Source organism: Solanum tuberosum, unplaced genomic scaffold (genome assembly GCF_000226075.1).
Source record: "Solanum tuberosum cultivar DM 1-3 516 R44 unplaced genomic scaffold, SolTub_3.0 scf00099, whole genome shotgun sequence".
Classification (NCBI taxonomy): domain Eukaryota; kingdom Viridiplantae; phylum Streptophyta; class Magnoliopsida; order Solanales; family Solanaceae; genus Solanum; species Solanum tuberosum.
Window position 1 is genome coordinate 1,607,951 of NW_006239023.1, and position 10,016 is coordinate 1,617,966.

General features: G+C 30.0%; 1 long non-coding RNA gene and 1 pseudogene across 1 annotated transcript; both read right to left on the bottom strand.

Moving 5' to 3' along the window:
* Positions 1–7,995: 7,995 nt before the first annotated feature.
* Positions 7,996–8,338, bottom strand: LOC102590875 (dolichol phosphate-mannose biosynthesis regulatory protein pseudogene; annotated as a pseudogene).
* Positions 8,339–9,100: 762 nt separating this feature from the next.
* Positions 9,101–10,010, bottom strand: LOC107060785 (uncharacterized). The gene is made up of 2 exons (XR_001473524.1): positions 9,763–10,010; positions 9,101–9,691 (listed from the first exon to the last, which is right to left on the bottom strand). It is a non-coding gene; the product is annotated as an uncharacterized lncRNA (long non-coding RNA).
* Positions 10,011–10,016: the final 6 nt, after the last annotated feature.

Sequence of the window (10,016 nt, forward strand, 5' to 3'; positions counted from 1 at the left end):
GATTTAGTTTTGTAATACTTCAAGAATTTGTTTATAATTTCATGTTAAGTTTCAAGAAGATGATTAGTATTTCTCGGTATAACTTGTGTAATCACAATCTATCACTAGTTACCAATCCTCAACCCATGGGTCAATATTTGACAATATTATTATCTCACTATTTTGCAATTTAATCTATGAAAGAGTTTTACACCTATAAAAAAAAGTTGCTTCTTTCTTTGGGTTGAGAATGAGAATTACGAGAAGTGTGGAAAAATATTGTTGTGTGCGGGTGAGATATTTTAGACCAAAAAAAAAATTCCAAGTCTCTAATTTATTTACTATAAAATAAATAGAGTAATTTTATGTTGATCAAGGAATGTGCTCTTCGTGTAGAACTTTGAATTCTTTAATTAATACGGAGTTATTTGAGTTGTACGATGTTGTTGAGCTATTGTAACCAAAAGAGCATAAGTCAAGAATTATATTGATGGATCAATGCAAATTGTACCACATGCAGTGAACTTAAATTGCCTTAAAGAGAGCGATATATACCACCTCAGTATAAATTTTTATTTATTTTATTTTCAACTATAATTTATAATATATTTCACTCACATTTTTCTAATAAATTTCGTGCATTACGTGTAAAATAGTTGTAAAGACATCTCATTTTCTTATGACAATTTCCATTATTAAATAGTATTTTTTTGAATTGTTTACATGAAATACAATAATTTTAGTCCGTTTCAAAAAAATAATCACATTACTTATTTAAATCATAAATTTAAAATTGTCTTTCTTTCGTTTTTAAACTTCAGGCATTAGGCAAAACCAAATAATTCTACTTAATTTGGAATAAAATAGTACGTACTGTACGTAGTTGGGTGTGCGAAAGGAAAAAGGAAGTTAAATCACTTTTGGGGATGATTGTAATTTGTATGATATCTACTGACTCCGTTCCTTTTTATATGTTATATTGTGTTTTCGAGAGCAATTTAACTAACTTTTAAATTTAAATTAAATTACATTCATTCGATATTTTAAAATAAAATTTTAGATATTCAAAAACTATAGAGAAAGTATTATAAATTGCAACTTTTTTCATATCAATAAGATGAAAAATATATCTTAAAATGTTAATCAAAATCCATATCATTTGACTAACAAAAAGAAAACATCATACAACTTTGAATTATGTCTGAAAATGAATATTGCAAGATTTTCTTTGATGTCCTCAATTGATTTAGAGGGTGGTTATTCACACAGATTATCGGAGATTTATCATTCCTCAATGCCTTCTAAGTTGAGCATATCGCATAGTGCTATGAGTTCACTTCTACCCCAGGCGCGATTGCGGGTTACCCTCAGATTTCAAAAGAAAAAATTAAAAAATCTTAGATAATTGGCTAAAATATCAAATTTAATAATTCCGCAGGACCATACTACATATAATTGGGATGGTGAATTGACATTAAAAACCTGAAACCATACTTCTCTGCAGCCTTTTTTTAAAAGAAAAAATTTCCCAAAAGTGATTTAAATGAATTTGCTGACACAACACTACTATATATCTCAAATGCAATTTCCAAACAAGAAATAATTTTGTCTCCAATAATCTTTATTTTGGTTGATGACTTTTTATGTCCCAAAAAATGTAAAAGAAGAAGAACATTGTGTACGAATTGAGGATCACAAGTACGTAATTGATAACTTACGTATAAACAAAATAATACTTACCAAACTATAAAATATATATTAGTACTTTTTTTTTTGTTACTGTTCGGATCGGTCTTAGCTCACTTCGACACATTTCATGACATACCTATCAGGCTACCACCACTTCGATGAATTTCATCAGATACCTATCACATCTTACCAACAACAAGGACTATGTAACTCGGTATATCAATGATAGAATATATGTAAAGACTCACCTAATGTGTTTTGTCTCTACTGAGTTTTAAACCTGAGGACCTCATATCAGTGTATTTTTAGTGAGGAACAAAATATACTATCGGTTCATTCAAATTATTTCTATATGTACCCCAGTATATTTACCTTGTAGAGATGATCCCTTCGCGGCAGAACAAAGATTTCTATTTGTACCCCATGAGTTTTTTTTTATTCCATGTTGTAGATGGATTTTTTTTATCCGTATTGAGTTAACTAAAAATTAGAAAGCGAGTATTTACATGAAATTCAAATAGCTTGGATGATATAAAAAATAAAATACGTAGTGTTATTTAATTTAATTTAATTACATGTTTAAGAAAGAAAATCCACTTTCGTAGGTTATATTTTTCACACAGAAAATCTCAAAATAAACAATAATTATTTTTTCAAGAAAATTGATGTCCATTCATTAATTTTTATTTTCTTTTAAGAAGTTGTACATGTGTTTGGCTTAAATTAAATTATTCCAAACTATTTATGTGAGAATATCTTTTAACTCAAAATTGCTTATTTTGAATCAGATCATTGAATTCCATATGGCTCATATATATTTATTCAAAAGGGATTGCTGATATTTTCAGTCTCTCTGTATATAGTAAAAAAAAAAGGGTTTGAAATATATTTTAACTTTGATCGAAATTTTTTAACAATTTCAAATTTTGGGTAGGATCTATTACTCTCATACACTATTTAATAGTATATTTTAATGATATATAGATGTCCACATGGACATCATAAATATTACATCATTATAAATACTAACTTGTCCAGCTGAGCATTTATATATCTTTAAATACACTATTAAATAGAATCTTTTAATGATATATAGATGTCCACATGGACATCATAAATATTACATCATTATAAATACTAACTTGTCCAGCTGAGCATTTATATATCTTTAAATACACTATTAAATAGAATCTTTTAATGATATATAGATGTCCACATGGACATCATAAATATTACATCATTATAAATACTAACTTGTCCAGCTGAGCATTTATATATCTTTAAATACACTATTAAATAGAATCTTTTAATGATATATAGATGTCCACATGGACATCATAAATATTACATCATTATAAATACTAACTTGTCCAGCTGAGCATTTATATATCTTTAAATACACTATTAAATAGCGCAGGGATAATAGATCCTGCTCAAAGTTCGAAATTGTTACCGCAATTTCAATCAAAATTCGAATATATTTCAGACCTTTTATCCAAAAAAAAATAAAATAAAATTTCATAATGAAAGAGATTGGTCCTTGTTCATTGTTTTGATAACCAGTCTGTTATTTTTTTTGGATGTACTTTTTGACTCTGCCAGATGTCCTGTCTTCGAACCGATTATATAATGGGCCAAAAAAGGTGCGGAGATACGAAACATTTTTCTAATTTGAAAATTTATATAGAGGTATTGATTACTTGTGGAAGACAATAGGACGGAGACATAATGTGCGGCAGGCAGGATGAAGAGGAGCGTGACAAGGGCGAAAAAGGGTTTAAATTAAAATACTATTTAATTTTATGCGGATCATCTAGCCTAGCACTGAAGGCTGCAATTACAAAGTTAGCACACTAACAAAGGGTGTAAAAAATAGAGTAATTTTATGTTTGAAGGAATATATTCTTCTGGTAGAATTTTGGATTGTTTAACTAATTTGGAGTTGTATGACGTTGTTGAGTTATTATATTTAGAAAGATGCATGTCAAGATTATATTGCTGGATAGTGAAGAATATATCGTGTGCAGTGGACTTAAATCGCCTTAAAGAGAGCGATATATCCACACTTTAAAATAAATTTTTATTTATTTATTTTATTTTCAATTAATTTGTGATAGTATTTCACCAACATTTTCTTTACACATTTCGAGCATTATATGTAAAATAGTTGTAAAGTCAACTCATTTTCTTATCATAATTTCAAATATTAAATGCTTTTTTTGTATTCGTTTATGTGAAGCACAATTATTTTATTTAAATCATAAATTTTAAAGGTCTTTTTTTGTGGGTTCTTAAAACTTAGTGCATTACCAAATAATTCTACTTAAATTGGAACAAAAATAGTACGTACTACACGTGGTTTGGCATGCGAAGAGGAAAAAGTTGAGTCACAGTTTGGTCCACCTTAGGGGATGATTGTAACTTTGAATTAAGTTTAAAAGGAGTAAACATGGTAGGAATTTCTTACATGTCCGGAGTCATTTATTCGGGATCAATTTTCTCTCAATATCTTCTGAATTAAGTCTGTCACATAGAACTTGTCCAATATAGCTTACATCTCATGTGTGATTTGCAGCTATGAAAATTTCCAATGGGAAGTTGCCCGTTATTCCGGAGATCTCAAAACAAAACAAAAAAAATCTTTGATAATTGGCTAAAATATCAAATTTGATTCTTCAAGCAGGGCCACACTTCATATAAAATCACGTTATATACTTATTAGTATATGACTTACTAATATCAAGTGACAATTTAATTTTAAAATGTTCAATTTACCCCTAATGAATGTTTTATACACACAAATATGTATCACTTATTTTACACCACAAGATTCAAAAGTTTTTATTTCTTTTTTAAATTTCGCATCGAATTAAACTAACTCATATAAAATGGAACGGCGAAATAGTTGGATCCCTTTTTTATCCACCATTGACTGGGATAGTGAATTGACATTGAAAAGCTGAAACCACACTTCTCTGTAGCCTTTTTTAAAGTTTCTGAAAATGATTAAATTAATTTGTTTTGACACGATATAACTATATATCTCAAAAATGCAATTTCCAAATGAGAAATAATTTTGTCTCCAATAATCTTTAAGTTGGTTGATGACGTTTTATTTCCAAAAAAAAGGAGAAAAGATTGTGTACAAATTGAGGATCACAAAGATGAACAATTAAAAACTATTGAAGATATGCATATATTCTACAAAAAGTAATTAACAAATAACAAGTTACTTACCAAACTATATAATATATTAGTAAATTTTTAGTCAGAAAAAAATATATTATCAGGTAATTCAAAAGATTTCTATTTGTATCCCACTATATGTAACTTGTAGACATAAAATTCCTTAGTGGCAGATCAAAGATTTTCACCAAAGAAAATCATACTATAAAGAAGTAAACACATGAATAACTTAAGGAAATTCAATATTATTTCGAATGTTAATGGGAGAATATGTTTCAAGTCAAAATTATTTATTTCGAATTAGATCATTGGTTGAGATGTCCATATGGTTGTGGTTGAATTCCACTTGGCTCATATATATTTCTTCAAGACGGATTGCTGATATTTTCTGTCTTTATAAAGTAAAAAACCGTAATGAAAGAGATTGGTCCTTGTTCAATAATGTTCACTCATGAGCCATTATATAATGGGGAAAAAAAAAAGGTGAGGAAGAGACAAAATAGTTAGGAAAACGTTTTTGTCACTTGAGAATTCATGTGGTTGATATACTTGTCAAGGTAGATAGTGAGCAGATTCAAATATATATTGGGGTGGGGGAGGGGGGGGGATGAATTTTATATATATGAGGAGGTGGGGCAAGGTGGAGAAGGGTCTAATTTAAAATATTTAATTTTATGTGTGTGGATAAATATCATTTCTTACCGCTCTTATGGATCAATTAGTCAGCTATAAAAAATTGATTATGTTTTGTCAAGTGGTATTTTAATACAATCACAAACCTCTTATTTTCTTTATCTCTATAACTGGTCCTACTTAAATTGAAGTTCATGCTTCTAGCTAACTCAATCAATGTGTTGGAGTTTCATTCTTTCAATCTCTTCGTCAACATAAAAGAAGAGCTCTTCAGGCTGAGGTCCAATTCATCTCAAGTTCATCTAGCCGACAACTGAAGGCTGCAATTACACAGTTGGCACACTAGAAAATAGTGTAAATACTATAAATATAAATGTAACTTTATTTTTTAATATAATAAACAAATAAAAGTAAAAACGGTGTTTAAAATGTGACATGAAGTTTTTAACAACAATAAAAATTCCCTTTTTTTTAACAATATGGAAAAGTAATAATTTTTTATTGGGTATAAAATATGAATGGTTTAAAAGAGTTAAAAAATTTATTGTTAAAAAAGAGAATAATGTGACATGTCATTTCATTAGGAGAAAAAAGAGTTCTTATTGTGTCAACTGTCAAGTATATTTTGAGTAAATAAAAATAGTTGGATGATATGTTAGTGTTAAAAGAAACAAAAGTGATATTGCTAGGGAATTTTTCAAACATGAATGACAAAGAAATTACTTGAAAAGTTCACCATTGTAGTCTTACAAAGATTTATTTATAAATTAAATAACAATGCTAAACGGTTTTGACTTGGTATAACTTAAAATAATAAATAGGGTGGATTTGGAGGGTTTATCAGCCAAGTTTATTGTAATTAACTTTTGGGGTTTCTGCATATTAATGCATAGTTTAATTTCATCATGAAACTTTTGTGAGAATTTTTTTTTTCTGTAGAACAGAGCGAGGCGGATGAAAATTAGAAATTTACGGGTCAAAACTCAACCTGCCCCGCCTAACCCATTTTCATCCCTAGTCAAAAGAAAATGCAACAATAATAATTTGGCTAGTTAAAGCTATCACGATGAGAATGAAGTGCATGTGCACAAAATTCAGACCAATCACCTTCCACTTCTCGATGTTTCAGTGACATATGCAAAAAATTTTATGAAATTGATATATATAAATAATACAGATTTAATTATTTTATGTACGATATATTTATCATCTATTAATTTAGTCTCTGGTTTTAAGTTATAAGAGATTTTGAGTTCAATATTACTTAACACAATTTTTTGTAACAGTATTATGTTATATTTTACAAAACGGCAAAGGGCCAAATATACCCCTGTACTATATGAAATAGTTTAAATATACCCCTAGTTATACTTTCGAGCTAAATATACCCATTCCATTATACTTCGGGCTAAATATACCCTTATGACTAACAGATGACACGTGGATGACTGAGATTTAGTGAACTATTCAATTTAAAATAAATTAAATTTGGATATAACCCGCTCCGCTCCAATAACTTGACCCGACCTAATATGTAACATTAACCCACCCAATTTGTCTTTCAAAAGCAAAAAACCTAATGGGTGATTGAGTTCTTGCTCTCCAGCAACGTCTGCAACTTGGAGTTTCTTCATCGCAAAGATTTTTGCTCAAAGGTATGATTTATTTTCTTCTTCAAACTTTATAGCCTTGAGTATGATTCAAACTTTATCAGTGTCCTAAATCTGAATTTTTTATCAATGTTCTAAACCTGAAGTAAGTTCAATTATTGAGTTTAAACCTTTGTTTTATTTTTCTGATAAATTGAAGTTGTTTTGATTACACTTCACAGAAAAATTCATGTGGCTACTGCGAGTGGCACGACAACGTGTTTTCAGATAGAGCGGTGGTTCTAATAAATAATTTAAAGACTCAATCGAATGCGGCTACGATTAAAGTTGATACTTCAACATGATGTTGGACACAATTAAGATAACTTGAAGGAAAAAGTGGATGCAATGAACGGTTCAACCAATTTTGAAGTAAACAAATCAAGGTTATTGGAAGATAAAGTGAAGAAGATGAACACGTTAATTATGATTTTGTGTGCTTTTGTTATTGGGTCTGTTGCCTTGCGGGTGATGAAGTGATGAATTAGTGAACTTGTGTAATGTTAGGTGAAGTATCCTGATTTTTTTTAATGTACAGTTGATAATCAAGCTCAACTCATGGAAATTTTCTTGTAATATTTATTGATAATCAAGCTCAACTCATGATAATGTTCCCCTGTTATGTTGGTTATGTAATTTCAAAAATATTATTATCATTGACAAGTTTGCTGTAACACCCAGTGTTCTTTGAAAATTTTATAAAAAAAATCAGCTAGGAAACTCATAGGAACTCAAGAATACAGAAAAATCTATGTGATCTATGACATGGGATATTTAAAACGAGAAGCGCTAAAAAGATATCAAGAAAAAATTATCAATTATCATGAATTCGATAGAGCAAAAAAAAGACTTGCCATAGCCTTATCATGCCTTCTTCTTCTTGGACTCGAGCATGAAGTATCCAATACAGATGCTCAAGAAGCAGATTAGTGCCACTGCAGCATATACAGAAATGAGAATTGCGTATTCTTGAGGTAGAAAATACTTATGCACGAAATGATCGCTGTCAACAAGAGGCAGAATGATGACAACAGAAGGTATAATATGTGAAAATAGACAAACTAGTCAATATTAAAATCAGCCCAACTCGGTCAACTAACTCCATCGAAATTCCTCTGCTTGTGCCGCCTGAAAAGTTCGAATCTTGATGTTGAAGATTTCTGCTTTCAGAGCATAAAGATCGTCTTTTTCTGTAAGCACATTCTATAGCTTGGCAACTCATATAAAACATATTAGTTAGTTGGTCTTTATAATCTCAATAATATGAGTTCAATTAGTTCAATTATATAGTTGCTATATAGTTGTGTTGCTGCTATATTAATTATTTTTATATCTCATGATAACAATTTCGAACAAAATACCTCGATTTTTCTTCAAGGAAGATATTGATCAACATGAAGTAGCTAGGTTAGCAACATTTGTTTAATAGCTACGGTGCAACAACTATTTTCATCAACATGAAGCCACACATTAGCCCAAAAATATGAGCTTAGTTCCATCCATATGCTAACTAACTAACACAACAACATTTCACCTCAAAATATAGTAACAAATGGTAAAAAATGTAGCAAGAGTTTGGCTAAAATATGTAGTTCCATCCATATGTGGCAGCACACTATCTCAAAATATAGTCACAAATTTAGTCTCAAAATATAGCCACAAATTTGGTTTAAAATGTAGTAGTGATTTGCCTCAAAAGTGCAACAATGCTGGCATCAAAATACAGCAGCAATTAGCCTCAAAGTGCAACAACATTTCTTATAAGAGTGCAACTGCCAAGTATAACAAATCAAGTAAAACTGCACAAACTGTCGATCTCGACCAAAATTCAGAAAACTAAACATAATATTTCAACAAACTAGACTGCACGATTCAACACGAAATACTGTAGAATTCAATCAAAATTTTAGAAAACTTAACATAATATTCAGCATACTAAACTGCCAATGTAACACAAAATAACATGAAATCATCAAATATCGTCTGGATGTCACAATATAACCCCAAAACTTATACAACATAAGTTTTGATGCGATATTTCCAACTTTGCAAAAGCTATTTTCCCAAAAGTACTGTTTAAACAATAGTTACATCATCAAATTAAATTGTCCACAAACTTAACAAAAATTAACCAAACTGATATTGTCCCTTTTTTGGCTTCAACTTTGCAATTCTTTCTTGACTTTGAACTTTCAGTTGATTGAACGTAATTGCATCTTTACCTTTTCAAGTTAAGCTTTTTGGTTGTATTGGAAGATTTGTTGGATCACTTATACCATTGTGGTCACCTTTGAAGCTTATTACCCTTGTCCCTGTTGATATATGTTGTCTCATTTGAAGCCTAGTAAGAGTCTCTGAAATAACTGTAGGATGTAGACAAGGATCTTCATCATGTTCATAGTCACATAACATGCTACTTTGACTATTTTGTGTTTCTTGAGGGGTTGTTAGGTTGATGCTCTCTTAAGTTTGAGAAGGTTCTCCCTCATCAACTAAATTTATTTTACGCTGCTTTTTCTTTACCTTTTCCGTAGCAAACATTTTTTCATTTTTGACTGTGACAAGCAAAAAGTTAGAAAATATAAATACTCCATACAACTGTTAATTAAACTATTTAATAAAATACCTTGTCGCAACCTCTAACGTTATGATTTGGCTTTCCACAATTGCTACATGTCATTATTCTACCTTTTCTTGACACAGCCCACTCACCTTGCCTCTTAAGTGCTTCATCTTTCTGTCTAACTCTCTTAGTTTTAGGCCTGCTAGCAAGCTTGACAAACTCTGGTGGCTCCATTGCTTGAAGAGGGTCAATTTTCCAAAAATTTCTCCCCCCCTCACATGTTGCAACTTATGCTTGTAAGTTAGTAGAAATGCCTC